Here is a 19,440-nt window from a genome sequence, read left to right on the forward strand (position 1 = left end):
AATGGCAGGGTAGGGACCCACAAGAAGCCAGCCTCACCACCCTGCTGTTAGGCTCCACCCCCATGACCGCCCCATAGCCTAAGGTGAAGAGATGCAGGGTCATCTGCATGACAGGGACACAGTGTCGTCTGCCCACTCTCCCTCTCAGATAAGGTCTCACAGTTTGTAGAGTCTGAATATTCCCCAAGTCTGAGTGAGGAAGAGCAAGGCAGCACAATGTGTCTGAGGCTGCCTGTCACTACTTGAGCCAAGTTAAGCAGAGACAGGGTTGAGCCACACAATGAGTGTTTATCCAAGGATGCGGTCAGTATGGGGAGAGCAGTCGCTCACCCTGGAAATTCGGCTCTCAGCCTCTTGGGGGAGAAAATAGCTACCTGTAGCTGCCAGCTGCAAGTGTCACATGCAAAGGGGAGGGGAGGGCCTGCTGTCTGGCCTTCAGGAGCTCAAAGGCAGACCACAAGGTGGCTAATCTGTTATGACTTTAGGAACAGCTCAGCCCCTTCCTGGGATGAGATTGGAATGGTCAGCCTTCCTGAGAAAGACCTCAGGAGGGGGTCAGGGTGGGGACACAGCTGCCAAATGAAAGCATGTCCTGTGCATGGTCTCTTCCCAAAATGCAATTCTTTTCTGGGCAATGGGCCATGGAGGCAGCCGATGTTTTCAGTAGAGACTGTTTCATCCTCCAGTGTCCCAGGGCCTCGTATTTATAGTTTGCAAGTAATGATTAAACAACTGCGGCTCTATTCTTATTACAAGCCCTTCCCCACTATCAGAAGCTGATTTTCAAAGACCCCCAGCAGATGCCTCAGGCCAGCTTGGATGACAGGGATGGGCCTCAGCTTTACTCTTCCCCTCTCCCTCTCTCCTCACAAGCCTGACTTTTGTCTCCTAAAGAAACTATGGACAAGCAGGCAGCAAAACCTGTCAGACTGAGCATGCCAGGCCCCCTGTACCCCCTGGAGGACCACCTGTGAGGAGAGCCCTGGGTTAAGGTTCAGCTAAGGGGCAGCTCTGCCAGCGCCTGAGCACGAGGCTGTGGCTGGTGCCTTCCCACCTCTCCTCAGCTTTGTTGGCCTGCTCCTCCTCAGGAGCATCCTGCTCACTCCTTCTGCTTTCAGGCCCAGGTGTGACTTTGCCAAAGTGATTTGTTGGTGAGAGGAGAACCCCTTCATGAGGGGGGGTGAAGGCAGGTAGGCTGCCATCACCTGAAGGCTTAGGGGAGGTGAGCAGAGCAAAGGATACATTCGGGGCTTGTCAAAGAGCTCTGGTGACCCAAACCTCAGGGGAAGTCTGAGGAGAGCGAGCACCTGTGGAGAGAGACAATGTAATTGCATCTGGCCAGCTCTTCTCTGTCCCGGGGTTTACTAAAATGTCTGTATCCAGACAGTAGGGAGAGTAGACTAGCCCAGGGCAGGGAGCTCTTTTCCAGACAGAGGGCTGCGGTGGGTGGGAATGGGGCGCCAAGCCTGGCCCAGGGAATGAGGTAGGTCAGTGGCAGCCACAACCACAGAGGGAAAGGGGTCCCCAGAAACACAGACCAGGGGTGGCGAGTGGGAGTTTAGCTGGGGGTCGCGGTCTCCTGTTTCTCCCTCCACATCCGCGACCGCCCCCACCCTCCTGACTGGAAGCACAGGGTCCCCCTAACAGCCACCCACCCTCTGCAACCCCTTGCAGCCTGCTGGGTGTGGCACAGGCGCCCCTGTCCTCACCTTCTCTGGGCCTGTTAAAACACGCCCCCCCCTCCTGCCCCCTGATCTTGGTTTGTTCCTGATCTCATGATCTCGCGAGATTTCACCCCCAAAGGAAACAGTGCACAGTCCCAGGAAGCTTGTGAGGCCCCGCACCCCACCTCTTCCTTCCCACCAGCCCCCCTGCTGTGCAGGAGTCCCAGTGGTGAGGAGCACAGCCTGTGGAAAAGGTAAGCACACACTCTGGGTTCTTGCTGTCTCCCGGGTGAACTTGCTGTCTCCATGGGTGAACTTCCTCTAGTCACTGGTCACCCGCAGCCCCTCCCCCACTGGCTTTTTCCATCTGAAAATGAGTTTCCACCTGGTTGGAGTGAAGGTCTGAGTTCCAAACCTGGCTCGCAGGCGTGAGGCCTTCCGCTTGCTGCGCCAGAGTGGGAGCTCGCTGAGGGGACTTACACGCAACAATTCATGGAACTCCGGCGTCGGCCCTTATTTTGTGACCTCAGCTGGCCGCGTTTGCACTTGACCAAGGGCGCCCCCACAGCCCCAGGCGCCAACTCCCCCGGGATCTGGCTCCTGAAGTCTGTGGGCTCTCAGGCCAGCCCAGCCCTGCTCAGCGCGTGGGGCACAGAGAGGGGACAGAAAAGTGGCTGCTGGACGGTGGGCTGTGTCCAGGAGGGAGAGGTCGCTTTCCGCAGAGTACCCGGCCCGTCACTCATCATTGTCCTCTGGTTCAGCTGGTGAGAAAGCGGTGGTCAGGCTGGGAGATAAGAGGTGATTCCCACTGAGAACAGCAGAGCCCTCTCCTGGTGTGAGTGTGCGTGTGCCTGAGTGTGCCAGAGTGTGAGTGTGTGAATTCTCACCTGATGATATGTTCCTGGGTTCCTTTTCTTTCTTTCTTATTACTGATTAAGGTATTACATATGTGTTCTTATCGCCCACTCTACCCACAACCCCTCCCCCACCACGCAAGCATGCCCTCACGCTCACCCCCTCGTGTCTGCGTCCATTGGCTAGGCTTATAGGCATGCATACAAGTCCTTTGGTTGATCTCTCCCCCTTAGCCCCACCCTCCCCTACCTTCCCTCTGAGGTTGATGGTCTGATCCATGGTTCTCTGTCTCTGGATCTGTTTTTGTTCATCGGTTTATGTTATTCATTGTAATCCACAGATGAGTGAGGTCATGTGATATTTATCTTTCTTGGACTGACTGACTGGCTTTGCTTATCATAATGCTGTCCAGATACATCCATGCTGTTGCAAATGGTCAGTGCTCCTTCCTTTTTTGCTGCAGCATAGTATGCCAGTGTGTAGATGTACCATGGCTTTTTAACCCACTCATCTGCTGACCAGCACTTAGGCTGTTTCCAAATCTTAGCTATTGTAAATTGTGCTGCAGTGAACATAGAGGTGCATGTATCCTTTCTGATTGGTAATTCTAGGCTCCTGGGATATATTCCTAGAAGTGGGATCATTGGGTCAAATGGGAGTTCCGTTTTTAGTTTTGTGAGGAAACTCCATCCTGTTCTCCATAGTGGCTGCACCAGTCTGCATTCCCAGCAGCAGTGAAGGAGGGTTCCTTTTTCTCCCAATCCTCACCAGCTCTTTGTTGATTTGTTGATGATAGTCATTCTGACATCTTTGAGTTGGTACCTCATTGTCCATTTGATTTGGTTCTCTAGCAAATTGCATCACTAATTTGAGTTAGATTAGTGACTCTGAGCATGTTTTCATGTGTCGGTTGGCCTTCCTTTGTCCTCTCTGGAAAAGTATCTGCTTAGGTCCATTGCCTATTTTTGTGATTGGTTTGTTTATCTTCCTTTTGTTAAGTTGTATGAGTTCCCTGTAAATGTTGGAGATGAAACCCTTATCACAGAGAACATTGGCAAATATGTTCTCCCCTGCAGTGGGCTTTGTTGTTGTATGTTGATGGTTTCTTTTTTTTTTTTCCTATGAAGAAGCTTTTTATTTTGATGTCATCCCATTTGTTTATTTTAACTTTATTTTCCATTGCCCCAGGAACTGGGTCAGTGAAGACATTGCTTCAGCATATATCTGAGACTTGCTGCCTGTGGCTTCCTCTAATATTTTTAATTTCCCGTCTTATGTTTAAGTCCTTTATCCATTTTGAGTTTATTTTTTGTGTATGGTGTAAGCTGGTGGCCTAGTTTCATTTTCTACATGTATCTGACCGAATTTCCCAGCACCATTTATTGAAGAGACTGTTTTGTCTCCATTGTATGTTTTTGCCTCCTTTGTCAATATTAATTGAGCTTAGTGGTTTGGATTGGTTTCGGGGTTCTCTATTCAATTCCATTGGCCTATATGTCTATTCTTGAGTCAATGTCAGGCAGTTTTGAGAACAGCGGCTTTGTAAAACAGCTTGATATCTGGTACTGAGATACCTCCTACTTTGCCTTCTTTCTCAGGATCGCTGCAGCTATTTGGGGTTTGTTAGTTTTTTAAATTTATTTCATTGATTTTATACAGAGAGTAAAGGGGAGGGATAGTGAGTTAGAAACATCGATGACACAGAAACATGGATCAGCTGCCTCCTGCACACCCCCTACTGGGGATGTGCCCCCAACCAAGGTGCATGCCCTTGATCGGAATCAAACCTGGCACCTTTCAGTCTGGAGGCAAACGCTCTATCCACTGAGCCAAACCTGTTTGAGCTCAGGGTCTTTTTTTTTTATTACAGATGGATTTTTGGAGAGTTCATTCTAGGTATGTGAAATATGCTGTTGGTATTTTAATGCGGAGTGTATTGAATCTATAGTTCCCTTTGTGTAGTACAGCCTTTTTCATGATGTTGATACTACCAAGCCATTAACATGGCATGTTCTTTCATCAGTTTTGTCTTCCTCTATTTCTTTTTCAAAGTCTTGCAGTTTTCTGAGTAGAGGACTTTTACCGTCGTAGTTAGGTTATTCCTAGGTATCTTAATTTTTTTGGTGTGATGATAAATGAGATTTTTTTTTTCAAACTCTCTTTCTGTAAGTTCACTATTGGTGTATAAAATGCCATAGATTTCTTGGCATTAATTTTGTAGTCTGCTACATTGCTGAATTCACTTACTAAGTTTACTAATTTTTTGAAGGAGTCTGGGGTTTTCTATGTACAGTATCATACCATCTGCAAATCATGACAATTTACTTCTTACTTTCAATCTGGGAGGCATTTATTTCTTTTACTTGTGTGATCACTGTGGCTAGCAGTTCCAGTACCATTTTGAACAGAAGTGGTGAAAGCAAGCATCCTTGTCTTGTTCCTGTTCTTGAGGGAAATGGCTTTAGTTTTTGCCCATTAAGTATGATGTTGACTGTAGGTTTTTCATATAAGGCTTTTATATGGGGAGGGATGATCCTTCTATTCCCACTTTGCTGAGTGTTATCAGGAAAGGCTGTTGCACTTGGTCAAATGACTTTTTTGCACCAATTGATATGATTGTGTGGTTTTTCTCTCTCAATTTGTTTATGTGCTGTATCATGCTTATTGATTTGCGGATATTGTACCAGCCTTGAGTCCCTGGGATAAATCCCACTTGGTCATGGTGTATGATCTTTCTAATGTAATGCTGGATCCAGTTTGCTAGAATTTAGTTGAGGATAGCAACATCACTGTTCAACTGGAATATTGGCTTGTAAGTCTCTTTCTTTGTGGTGTCTTTTTCTGGTTTTCAGATTATGGTAATGCTGGCTTCATAAAAAGACCTTGGAAGCGTGCCTTCCTCTTGAATTTTTCAAAGAGTGTGAGAAGAGTTGGTTTTATTTCTTCTCTGAATGTTTGGTAAAACTCCCCTGTGAAGCCATCTGGTCCAGGGCTTTTGTTTTCTGGAAGCTTTTTGGTTACTGTTTCAATTTTATCACTAGTTTTCGGCTTATTCACATTGTTTGCTTTTTCCTGATTTTGTATTGGAAGCTTGTATTTTTCTAGGAATATGACTATTTTGTCCAGATTGATGAGGGATGTTTAATGAACCAAAGACCCAGAGGAGAGACAAGCACACAGGATGATTGATGCCAGACAGAGGGCTACACCTCGCTCATGCATGTAGCAAACTATGCCCTCTCACCATTGTTTTTATTGGGGTTTGGTACAAGGTCAGTGCATCAGCAGTTAATCAATTAAATCTTGTTTTGTTCTATATTATTACAAGAGCTTATTGAGGACAACTTGCAGCTTTGCCCTCCCTTTCTGTTCTACACCCATGACGATTTAATCCTAGCCTTTCTTACGGAGGCAAATGTTCCTGGAACTCAAGATTTTGTGCAATGTTGACCCAGTGCGAATCACTTGCAAGTCACGCTGTGCTCCGGATAGAACATTCCCTTCTTCTTGGCAGGATTTCAGATCCTCGTTTACAAATGTCCAGCAACGAATCCCCCTTTTTTTCTTGCTTCATTTGATGGAGGATCAGAGATAACACAGCTGTTTTTCTCTTAATTAGTTGCTTGGTTTTCCCGAGTCCTTGGAAGACTAAATATAAAATGATACAGAGATGGAGTATTAATAATAGTATTCCAGCAGAAGCTCCTAAAGTGGCTTGTAAATGGGGTATAGGATTTAATTGTTGCAACCCCTTAACCATATTTTAACACATTTTGCCCAGTTAATTTATGCGATTTCTTTTGAAATATTTTTTGTATATGAGATTGTAAATGTAGACTTTCTTTTGTTAGATTTTTATGATTGAACGAATGTTTTTTAACCTTTTTCCATGGAAACAAACTTTCATTCTAAGGTACAGGAGTAATGCAAATTGATGAATAATTCTAGTTATATTTCATATGCATTTGTCTTTGCAGACTTACAATTTGATCTTCTATCATTAATAAAAATGGTAATCGAACACAGGTTTGTACAAAGGCAGTTTTGATAGCATAAAATTGTAAGGTGTAATTCCCAGAGTTATTTTTATAGATTTGCTCATTTTATGCAAATCTATGCTTTCAGAGAGTGTAAGGCAGACCCCAATTTCCATAAGTCAGATTGAACAGATTGTCCTTCTTGATGATGTGTTTTGTGGGTTGAGGGGGGCAAATTATCCATCAAGCCATACAATGCTCTCATTTTCTTGCATGGATATGGACTTGTTCTCTCCTCTATGCCATCGTAGATCAGCTCAATTGGCTTTAGAACGGGCAGAACCTGAAGGGCTCCAATCAATGACGCTTCCTAGGAAGTATTAGATAAAAACTGAACTGTCTCTCCTCGACAGGAGTCCCAATGGACCCAATCGGACAAGATCGTAAACGTAGGAACATGACATGGTAGAAGTAATGGAGGAGTACTCTTCTTATTCCAACTAACCTTTTTAAACCCATGGTCCCTCAGAAGAAACAAACGCCTGTTTTTTTTTTTTTTTTGTTTCAGTAGTAGTGTTTTCAAAATGTTCAGCAGGGCTTGTGCCTGTATTGTTGAACAATGGTCTCCTTGACCTAAGCATGTTGGCACTCCCTGCGTTTCAGTGGTATGATTTTCTATGACTCTACGGTCCTCTTCTGGTTTTAATGGACCTCGATCATCATAAGGTCCGGGTAAGCAATTTGAGTCATTAACATAAATTCGAACCTTTGAATCCAACCAAGAAACACCTCTATTCAGTGGCGTATTAGGAATGTAAGCCCAGTATGTATGATTCTCAGCATTTACCTGAGTGGTTCTTAGTGCAAGCATAGCAAGGAACAAAGTCTATGGCGTCACTTCTTTTCCATGACACCAAACCAGTTGTTCTCCCTCTTGGGTAAGCTTCTTCAACAGACCCAAGGTTGGTACAGATGAATGTTGCATTGACCATAGAGCTTTTCGGATAGGACGCCCCGTCAACGTCATCTCTGAGAATCCTTGGTCAGGTCACTTAAGTAGAACTTCCTTTTGGTTCCCATGTCTCCGCTTAAGACGCCTCTCAGGAAGCCAGAACTTTTCTTTACCTGTGGAAATATAAGCATAACCTTGCCCCCATCGTAGGATCCATGCAGGATCCCACGACTGAGAGGACTCATTATGATAAAACACAGGTTGATTGAATTCTTGTGAATCCTCCTTTTCCCAATGTCGCTGAGCAGCAGTCCTGTCAGTCTCATCTTGATTTAAAAAAATTAAAGTAAATAGAGCAGTTAATAGTCTTCATTTAGGGGATTCTCCCTCTTTTTGTTCTTTGAGCATTTCCTTTACGGTGTGAATTTGTCTTTCAATAATAGCTGGTCCTGTATTGTTACAAGGGATGCCAGTGATGTGAGTGATATGATGAAATTGAAAAAAATGTTTGACATTTGGTAGATAGATATGCAAAACCATTATCAGTCTTAATATTTTGAGGTATTCCCATTACTGCAAAAGCTTTTAGTAAGTGAGTAATTACTGCATATTGAGAATCAGTGACAATATTTACAGCCTGAGGAAAATGTTGTAGTAATAAAGCAATGGCAAATAGTTCTGCGCATTGTACTGAAGTGTATGGAGAGTGAATTACCTTCGTTAGCTGTTGAAAATGAAAACCCGAGCTATTCCTAACTTGTTAGCATTGGTATAAACAATAGGGCCTTGAATTGGTTCGTTAGCTATAATATGATGAGGCCATATTCATTGAGATTTCCTAAGAAATTGTAACCTTTTTTTTGTAGGATAATGATTATGTATTTTCTCTAAAAAATGAGCACAATCAGTTTGCTAACTGTTGCATATTTGAAACAATTTTTGAATTTTTTTGACAGTAAAAGGTACTATAATTTCTTCTGGATCTAAACCACATAATGGTCTTAATCTTAATCTTCCCTTGTAAATAATTTGGCAAATTGTTTGAATATAAGTCTGTATTTTTTCTGTGATTTATGAGGCAAGAAAATCTATTCAATAACATTACTATCTTGAACAAGTAACCCTGTAGGAGAATGCTCAGTGTGGAAAATCACTAATTTAAAATTGTCTGTGGAAAAATTCTATTTAATTGTGTTTGTGGAATATGCTGTTCTATCCAAGTTAATTATTTTTCTGCATCAGGGATTAAAACACGTGGGCTATTTAATTCAGATGGCCCCTTTAGTATTTGAAATGAATTAGTCAATTGATAAGTAGGTATACCAAGGCTGGGTCTCAACTAATTAATGTCTCTTAATAACTTTTGAAAATCGTTCAGAGTCTTTAAACTGTCTCTTCTAATTTGAACCTTCTGTGGAATAATGGAGACATCTGTTAATTTTTGTCCCAGATATTTCCATGACTCCGGCCATTGTTTCTTTTCTGGGGCTACTTCTAATCTATAGTCTTAGAAATTTTCAAGGAGGTATTGGTAAATCTCCTGTAATTGTGATTGAATTTCAGAAGCTATTAAAATATCATTTATGTAATGATAAATTAGAGTATTAGGAAAACTTTTTTGACTATTTTTAAAGGTTGATGCACATATGCCTTACATACAGTGGGGCTGTTGAACATTTCTTGTGGTAAGATGTTCTATTGATACCGTTGAGTGGGGTGAGCCTGATTGAAAGCTGGGACAGTAAATGCAAATTTCTGATAGTCTTGAGGTTGTAAAGGAATAGTGAAGAAACAATCTTTGTGCCTCTTCCTGAGAGATAGCCTTGTTAACAGCTGTTGTTAATCTTGACAGAAAGTCAGTGTAAGGCTCCCCGCTTGTTGAGCAATTTTAGTAAAAGCGGGAGGTGCCTTTCCAGGTGTATCCACTCTCTGCCAAGCTCTTAAACAACATAATTTTATCTGAGTGATATGCAAATCTGAAAAAGATGCCTGTGCTTGCAATCGCCCATCCTGTCCAGACCCAGTTAATTCCTGAAATGTTGGTCCTGGAGGCTGTTTTGCTGCATTTTCTCTAGCCATAAAGTCTGCTTCCCCTCTCCACTATGTTTTAAATTGTAAATATATTCCTGGATCCAGTAGAGTTTTGGCCAAAGCTTCCCAATCTAGGGGAATTAGCAAAAATTCTGAGGCATACATAACTAGTAAGTAATCCCATCACAAAGGGAGAATGCATGCCATAAGAGTTAATTGATTCTTTTAAAATTTTGAGCAATTTAAATTCATGAGGACAATGAGCCACATTAACATAACCATTTGTATATTGGGGATATTGTTGCAGGTCCTGTGGCATTTGCTGCCACTGTATCAGAAATGCAAGGAAATCATCATCTCTTCTCCATGTGGGAGGAACAATCTCATCTCCAGGTTCTAAATCGAATAATATTTTGTTTATTTCAGTAGGCAAGGGCAGCTGGAACTGCCTCTGTGCCCCAATGAATAATGTGGTGAGTCTGGAGGAGGAGCCGTGGGAGTTACTCCGGGCTCCTCCGACAGTGGCTGTTGAACTGGAAAAGCATTTTTGATTAATTCCTGTAACTTATTAGTGGGTTTAACATGAGGCAGTGGGATAGCACATATTAAAGCCCTTATATGAATCAGCAAATCTTTTAATAACTCTTGTTCGTCATCCCTCGTATTGCTTTTCTTTTTTTATCTCTCCTGTTCACTAGAACTAGAATCAGTGCTACTAGTTTCACTTTCTGACAAATCCTGGATGCCCTCTTTATCAGTCTCGTCTATATCTTCATATCCCTTCAACTTCCGTTCAAAATCTTTCCTTTTTTGGTCCGTATTATTTGCATGAGGCAAAGAAGATAATGGTCTATTAGGCATGTCTTTATCAGTTTCACAAGCAGAGTGAGAAGGAGAGCTAGTAACTTTAACTGGAGTGGCCTTATAATCTGATTTTGACTGCAAAGATTTAAGAGCCATAGTAATCAAAGTACACAAGGACCAAACTTCCTTTCCTATAGGATCTCCATTCTGATGGGCGTGACGTAGTGCATAAACAATCTGTTTCCAAACCTTTAGATTTACCTATTTCTGCCTGTCGGCTCAAACCAATAACAATGCCTTTTTATTTCTCTAGCTAATTTCCTAAAAGTGTCTTGAGACAGACTAACCCCAGTGCTTTAAAGCACTGAATGCAGCAGAGTCATATATTGAAACTCTGCCGTTGGGGAGTTCCCCATTGAGCTGCCTGGCTTGCCAAAGGTTTTGCATAAACCTTTGTGGACGTCTTCCCTTGCAGTCTTGTGCATTCCCCATACTCACCTTAAGATCCCTGTTCGGGCGCCAAGTATTGAGGGATGTTTAATGAACCAAAGACGCAGAGGTAAGACGAGCACACAGGATGATTGATGCCGGACAGAGGGCTACAGCTCACTCAGTCATGGAGCAAACTTTCCATTCTCACCCCTATTTTTATTGGCGTTTGGTACGAGGTCGGTGCATCCGCAGTTCATCAATTAAATCTTGTTTTGTTCTATATTATTACAATAGCATATTAAGGACAACTTGTATGTGTGCCCTCCTTTCTGTTCTACACCTACAACTGTTTAATCTGAGCCTTTCTCAGGGAGGTAAATGTTCTTGGAACTCAAGATTGTGTGCAATGTTGACCCAGCGTGGCTCGCTTGCAATTCCCGCTGTGCTCCTAATAGAACATTCACTTCTTCTTGGCAGGACTTCAGATCCTTGTTTACAAATGTCCAGCTACACAGGTTGTCCATTTTGCTAGAGTAGAGTTGTTTGTTGTAATTTTTTACTATCCTTTGTATATCGGTGGGGTCATTTGTTACTTCACCTCTTTAATTTATAATTTTGTTTATTTGGGTCATCTCTCTTTGTTTCTTGTTGAGCCTGGCTAGCGGTTCATGATTGTTGTGTATCCTTTCAAAGGACCAGCTCTTGGTTTCATTGATATTTTGTAATTTTTTGGTCTCTTTGTTGTTCCTTTCTGCTCTGATCTTTATTATCTACTTCTTTCTGAGGACTTTGGGCATTTCTTCTTGCTCTCTTTGTAATTGATTAAGTTGCAAGGTTAGATACTTCATTTCCATTTTTTTCTTGTTTTTGGAGGTAGGCCTTTAGAGCTATGAACTTCCCTCTCTGGACTGCTTTCATTGTGTCCCATAGATTTTGGATTGTGTGTTTTCATTGTCATTTGTTTCCAGGATGCTTTTCGTTTCTTCTTTGATCTCTTTGGTAACCCAACCATTGTTTAATAGCATGCTATTTAGCCTCCAAGTGTTTGATTTTTTCATTGTTTTTATTGCAGTGGATTTCCAGATTTATGCCATTGTGACCTGAGAAGATGCTTATTATGATTTCTATGCTCTTGAATTTGAAGAGACGTTGCCCGTGTCCTAATCTGTAGTCTGTTTTTGAAAATGTCCCCTGTGCACTGGAGAAGAATGTATATCCAGTAGCTTTGGGATGAAATGTTCTGAAGATGTCAAGTCCATCTGAACTGAGAGTCAATTAGGGTTGCTGTTTCTTTGGAGGCTTTTTGTTTAGAGGATTTATCCAGTAGTGTCAATGGGGGATTAAAGTCCCTGACTATGACTATCTTGCTATGTGTACCTTAATACCTTCCAGAAGTGTGTATTTTATGTATTTGGGTGCTCCTGTATTGGGTGCATATATGTTTACCAGAGTTATATCTTTTTGTTGAATTGCCCCCTTTAGTATTATGCAGTGGCCTTCCTTATCTCTTGTTATGGCCTTCACTTTGAGTTCTGTTTTGTCAGATATAAGTATTGCCATCCCAGCTTTTGTCTCATTTCCATGTACCTGAAACACTTTTATTTTCTATCCCTTCACTATCAGTCTGTGTGAATCCTTTGCTCCGAGGTGGGTCTCTTACAGACTGCAAATATATGGGTCATGTTTTCTTATCCATTCACCTACCTTGTGTCTTTTGATTAGAGCATTTAATCCATTTACATTTAATGTTGTTATTGATATGTACTTGTTTGTCATCATTTTTATTCTTTTATTTTTGTTTCATCTTGCCTTTCTGTTTCTTCTTTGTACAGCAGTCCTTTTCGCATTTCTTGCATTGCTTGCTTGGTGTCAATAAACTCTCTTAGCCCTTTTTTGTCAGTGAGTCTCCAGATTCCATCTTCAATTTTGAATGGTAGACTTGCTGGGTATGTATTCAGTCCCTTGTTTCACATCACTTTGTATATTTTATTCCATCCCATTCTGGCCTGGTGTGTTTCTGTTGAGAAATCAGTTGATATTCTAATGGGAGATCCCTTGTAGGTAACTTTCTCTGTCTCTCTCTGACAGCCTTTATGATTCTTACTTTGGTATTGATGTTTAATTATAATGGGGCTTGGTGTTGGTCTTTTTGGGTTTATCTTGTTTGGGACTCTATGTGGTTCTTGCACTTGCATAGTTTTTTCTGGCCAATATCAGGGAAGTTTTCTGTTATTATCTCTTCCAACATGTTTTCTATTCCTTGCTTCACTCCTTCTCCTTCTGGTATCCCTATGATGCGGATGTTGTTTTGTTGGGTGTTATCCCAAAGCTCCCATAGGCTCTCCTCTTGCATTTTAAACTTTCTTAATCTGACATGTTAGTTGCCTCCATTTCATTTAACTCCTTTTCTGTTGATTGCACTTTATTCATTCCTTTGGGGATTGCTTTTTTTGTCTCCCTATGTATTGTTGTAATATTTGCATTGTATCTGTGTGCTAGGTTCAACTGCTTTGCTACCCAGGTTCTTTTCGGTGTGTTTCTACTGGTGTGATCTCTCAGGTCTTCTGGGATAGGTAATCCAGTGGAGCTCCCTTCTTGAGCTATTTGGATTCTCTTGAGGTAGTTGGATCTGGATTGTTAGTGTCTTATTTGTGGATGAAGTGTTATCATGGGTTAGCAATGTGACTAACCCCCAGCATTGTTTTGCAAGGTGTTTTGGATGTGATTATTGCTCCGGCTCTTGTGGAAAAGGTTGTCTGAAGTCTACTTGGTATGTGCTCACTGTTTGTTCCCAAAGACCATTGCCTGGGATTAAGGAGTCATGGGGCCTGCGGCTCAGGAACTGTGACTTTAGCTGGTGTGGTGTGACGGTTGCTGGATTAGCATGACTCTGAAACTCACCTTGTGGGCCCAGTGCCCATGAGTGTGCGGAGGCGGGTATCTCGTAGTTTGTGGTTGAGGCAGTGGGATTCTGGCCAAAGTGATTTCCCTCTCTGAATCACGAAGGAGTTTAGGATCCAGCAGCAGACTGTCCTGAGGTAGGAAACCCGGCGCGGATGTGGGGCAGTGCCGTGGATACTACTGAGGGAGCCATGCACCCTTGGTTGGAAAGGCACATGCCCAGTGATCGCACACAGAAGGGCCCAGGAGCTGTGTGCAAGGGGTGTGTGCTTGTGGGGCCCACACACTGGATCAGAGTGATTGTGCTGTACCTCTGGCCCGTGTAGGTAGAAGTCACATTTTCTGCTTTGGGGGATGAGCTACCATAGTTGGAATTGGATGCCCAATGCCTGCTTACAAAAGTGCCCAAGTATCATCTACTGGGGCACTCGGCTCAGGGGGTCCTTGTGCTGGAGCGACGCTGCTGTGGGGACTGGATGCCAGTATGTTGTGCCTTACAGCAGGCTCAGGGGACTTGTGTGCTGGATTGGTGCAGTGCAGTGACCAGAGGTCTGCAGATGGAAAGGAGGAAGTCCGACTATCTTCTGCTGGGTCGTTCAGCCCTTGGTTGGATACTAGTGTGCCCAACCAGCCAGGGCACATCTCCAGTTTTCAGATTCCTCCACGGTGTTCTCAAAGATTTTCACAGGAGCCCATGGCTTCCTATGTACGTGCATTAACTGCTATTTCCTTGTTTGGGGACCATTTGGTTCTTTCTCTGACCTAGGTTGACACAGGTGACTGAGACCATGGTCCACCAGGGTAACCAAGCACTGGAAGGCGTGAGGCCGTTCTGAGCTGAACCAGCACGGATGGAAGAAATCTTCAGGTGAGCTGGTTACTGGAGCTGCCTTAGGTATCTAGAGAAGCCCTGCGCCTCTTCCATTCTCATCATCAGGGAAATAGTTGGGATCTGCATCCTCAGTCCCCTCCTGGGGGACCAGAAACAGGAGCAGCCATTGTATTCTCAGGTCATGTCCCCCAAAAATCATTTGTTCTCCTGCCTTTTCATGGGGTAAAAGAGAGCGAGCGCGAGACAAGAAGCTGTAGTGTGTTAGGGACCCCATGGTCAGGCAACTCTGCTTGGAGCAGGGCTGGCATGAGGGCCCACAGACTGACTTAACTGGTGTTTGGTGTCAGGTAAGTTTTGGACTCTTCCCCTGAGCTTGCACCACTTAGGGTAAGGGATGGTTCTTGAAACAAAGTAACAGTAGTGCCCAACCTGTCCCCTGGCTACAGCCCAAGGAGGTCAGGGACACCTGGGAGCTAGAGATTGGGGATGGAGAGGCCTCGCCCTCATGCATTGGGAATATCAGGCCTCACACAGATGCTGCTGGTACTAAGGTCACCTGGTGGTAACCTCTTGTGTTACTAGTGTCTCAGCCACATTGAGAGTGGCTATTTCAGGACATACTGGTCCCAGGATCCTGAGAGGAGAGGTCAAGACCATAACTGCAGGGTAATTTGAGGCAGAGAGAATTGTCAACCCTGGGCTGCCAGAAGGTGCCCTCCTTAGTATGATCCACCTGTGCAGAGGATGAGGCGGCGGGGCATAGCGGAGCTCAGGCCAAGAGGGAGACACCCTGGAGCTATGCCTCCTGTGGCCCCAGCACTGAGCTGGGTTCCCCACCCCTTCCTTTTCCTCTACCTCAGCTGTGGGAGGGGCCTCCATGCATAACTGCTACCCAGATCTTGTGCGTGACACCTCATCAGTCAATTTACATACTTGCAGATCATTCCTAGTTCTCCCTGGGAATATCACACCATCACCTCCCCCATCCTCCTGAAGACCTGACCGGGTCCCTACACCAGGGCTGAGCACGGACCTGCCGAGCACCTGGATTGTGGCGGGTGATTGTCACCTAAATGGGCACTCCTGCTGTCTGCACATGACCCTGATGGTGACCACCGCTGCCACACATAGAGTGGCATGTTCCCATTCTCCGGTGACTTCTCTAGGCACACTCCCATCAGGCTGGCCCAGGTGATGGCCATGGGAGCCTCACATCAGGAACCAGGACCTTGTTCTTGGGTCACCGTCCCATGACTCACTCAGAGATACGAGTGCAGGCAACCAATTCAGGCCTCAGTTACTGCACATGGAGAAGGTAGTCAGTAGATGGCCCCGGCCAAGGCCTCTTGTCTGGAGAGAGAAGTAATGAGACTTGGAAAGTGAAGTGCTTCCGTAATTTCTTAAATTCTGCCAAACATGAGGAATTACTTTTACTCATCATCATGACTCTGACCCAGCTTCAGGTTCGCAATGGCCAGCTCCCAGAGGAGTGTAAATGAGCAACATGGTTATGACTAAAAAAAGGATGGAGAGGTCCCAGGGCAAGCCATGAGGCCAAAGAGCTTCACACTAAAGGAACTCTCCCAGAGACAGGTGCCCACGTAGGCAGCAGGAAGGATGGGACCTTGGAAGCTTATCCAAACCTAGAAAGCAATGTGACAGTTGACCAAGGCATGGAAAAGACTCTCACTCTGTGTGGAAAGTTGTATGAGCAGAAGACCCGCAAGCCATTTTTAAACTACTCTTGAAATAGTTTGCAAAGGTGCATGTCAGTTTTCTAATTCTCAAACATTTAAAATCACAGGGTGCTAAATAGTGATTTTACTACTTTATTTATTTGCATGTATTGTATGTTTCTAACAGTTTTTAATGTTGTGATAAAAATTTGTAGTGGCCATTGAAAAATAACAACTTTTCCTATGGTTATTAGGATTGCTGGGCAGGGTATTAGCTGGAGCTACCGTTCTGTGAGGCGTGCTCTACAGTGCAGAGCAAGACCACCCTGTGATTTACTCGTTTTCCAGCCCAGTTGTTTTGTTTTTTCGTTTGTCTACTCTGTCAGGTGAGGGTTCGTGCCTCAGAGATACTCTGAGGAAGACCATGACATTCCCAGGAGGTGTCCCTGCAGATCACCCGGAATAGCAGTGATTGCACCTTAGGCACTCAGTAAATGTTCTTGAGTAAATCAAGGATTAAAGTGAGAGAGGAGAGGAGTCTGTCTTTGGCGGGCCAGGATCAGCCGTCCCGTGGACATCCCTGAGAACATGTCCACTCTGTGCCAGTGCCTCCTGCCAGCCCTCCAACAGCGTCCTTGGCATTCAAGGGCTAGACCCAGGCATGTCCTGGATGTGAGGCATGTTCTCATGGGGGATAAAGAAAGAGAGGCAATCCCTTGTTTAGGTCTAGATGTCATTGGGTCTGAAGTGCAACCAGGTCTTGTTGGGGACAGGCATGTCAGGTCATGCCAGCAGAGACTTGTGAGTTTGAAAAAGGCACAGAGGACAGAATAAGTCAGAGTAGGAAGAGGTCTGACTGCAGAGGGAAAGAAGCCAGCTGGAAGGGTGTCTGCTCAAAGGCTGGGTTAAGAGAGTGGACGATGGGAAAGCCAATGCATGGGGACTAGTCCCCAGGGTCTCTGAAAGCCCACAGAGGCAGGGCTTGCTCTGGAACCCTGGAAGGGCATCCGCCTGCCTCTCTGGTGCCTCTTTGGATCCAGAAAGGCACCTGGGATGTTGATTTTCTTTCTGTACACTGTAGCTTGTCACATTCTCCAGAACAGCTCAGAAGAATTGGGGAGAACTCCTGATTTCTATTATCAGTGGGTGTCCCCAGCATCAGGTTCCTGATGGGCTGAATGACATTCCAGGGATGCATAAATAGGGTCCCAGACTTGGAGCACATTCTAAGGACCCCCTTCCTTAAAAAGCGGTCACAAGGGCAGATGACCTGGGATCGCAGTAGGGATTTTGTGACTGGAGAAGGCAGTTGCAGAGGACGGCCCTACTCATCTGCTCAGAGGCTACTGTGTCCTCTACATAAGTGAGGGCCATGATGAGAGCAGGTGGCAGGTGACCAGGATGTGGTGAAAACATCCCCCAAATTCATGTGTGGGTGCTGGGAGTCGGCACAGCGTATCCAATGTTGGGCAGGAAGTTCTCCTGCCCCCAGTGCCACAGCACATGCCCTGGGAAAGCAGGCTCCGTATGGGGGGGCGGGGCTGGATAGAGGAGTATTTCTTGCTCGTGAAGAAGGCATGTTCACTCAGACTTTGTTTCTAGGTCATTCTAAGTGGTCCCTCCTGCCTCCTTGTACCTCCAGGACACGGGGATCTCATAGAAGTTTCCTGAGCTTGGGCTCCTACAATTTTCCAGTTTCTGCCAGTGCATGTAATGTTTGTGTTAAAGAGAAAATCTCACCCCCAGGTGGCACCACTCAGGCTTTAAGCCCATGATACCAAGTCTAGACTCAACTGCTGACCTCATTACAGTTTGAACCTCTTCCAGAAACCTCATCAGCCAGTCTGCAATTTTCAGGTCAACACCACTGTGGTAATCTGTTACATGGTCCCTCTGCCTGGAATATGAAAGTTGTTTGGGCATCACAATGCAGGGCGTACAGAAGAGCCTACAGAAAATTTGCTCCTCTCTGCCTCTGTCTCTCTCTCTCTTTGCCCCCCCTCTCCCCCTCCCCGCGCTCTGTAGCTCTCTCTCTGTCTGTGTCTCCCTCGATTTCATAAGATCCAATGTGTGACTCAGTACAGCATGGGGATATCCCAAACTATGGCAGATCCTTACATGCCAAGTACAGCTTCAAATCTTCTGAAGGGGAAGGTGTATCTGTGCACTGTGCTTTGTCCTGAGAGAGGACATCTTCCCTCACAATCTGAGTAAGAGTTTTAGGCCTGGGCCCAAAAGGAGCTTTTCGAAGCCAAATTTGCATGGATTGTTCCCTGGGGTTGAGCAAACATTAGTTATTTATACAGACTTTGGCAGTCATGTTTAGGGCCCCGGCCCCTGGAACTTGGCTGGGACTAAGCTGCTGCCTGTGTAAGGTTGGGATGTGGAAGAGGATGCCTGAGCTAAAGAGAATGCCCTCTGTAGCAGCTCCTTGGTAAGGATACACAGGTCTTTTTGCCCACATTTATTTTTCTCTGTGCCTCCAAGATTCCCAAGAGCCTACGACTCTCAGCCCTCAGTGGCTTTCAAAAGTGTATGTCACATCCCAGGTTCAGCTGCCACACCCCTCCTCTGGCCTCTCCACAACCCACGTTTTCACATTTAATTTTCTCAAGCCAGGTTGCTGAGCTGATCTGGTTTTTCTGAGAGGAAATGCCCTTTACCTCCACAGAGGGAGGGTGACAGAATCTCCTGCCTATACTCCCCGTCAGCTTGGGTTTAAGGGATCCACCCAGTTTCCTTCTTCACCGCTAGCCTTTTAAGTTCTTAAGTTGATGCAGTCAGTGTCTTTGAGTTTCCCCAATGTTCACCTTGTCCTGGGTAATTCCCTAGGTCCCATTCCAAACGTGCAGCCCCTCCCTTCTCCTGATCAATCCCTAGATGTGATTTTGGCCTGACCTGCTCTGGGGAAGGCTTGCTCCTCAAAATATGGAAGACCAACTATCCCTCTGTTCCTCTTTGAATGGGCACGGGGTTTGCAATTCTAAGTAACCTCAAGTCTCAGGGACTGTTTGGTACTCAATACTGTTGCATTGAAATTCTTTTTCTCTGGAGATGATACCACTGTCTCTCTAAAGGGGTGTTAATGGGAACACTAGGGAATTTTTATGTGGCCCCAACACCCCCATTAAGTCTACTTCCAGGCTGGTTTCCTTTTCTTTTCCTTTCATGAATGGACCTAGGGTTCAGTTGGAGGTGTGGAGAGTGCAAAGCCCCATCATGGTTAAATGCCTGGAGATCCAGGACTAAGGTTTTGCTCTCAGGTGGAAGTAGCCATTTCAGCTAGGACCTCAAAAGGAAGGTGTGGTCAGACGGG

This window comes from Myotis daubentonii, chromosome Y (genome assembly GCF_963259705.1).
Source record: "Myotis daubentonii chromosome Y, mMyoDau2.1, whole genome shotgun sequence".
NCBI lineage: Eukaryota > Metazoa > Chordata > Mammalia > Chiroptera > Vespertilionidae > Myotis > Myotis daubentonii.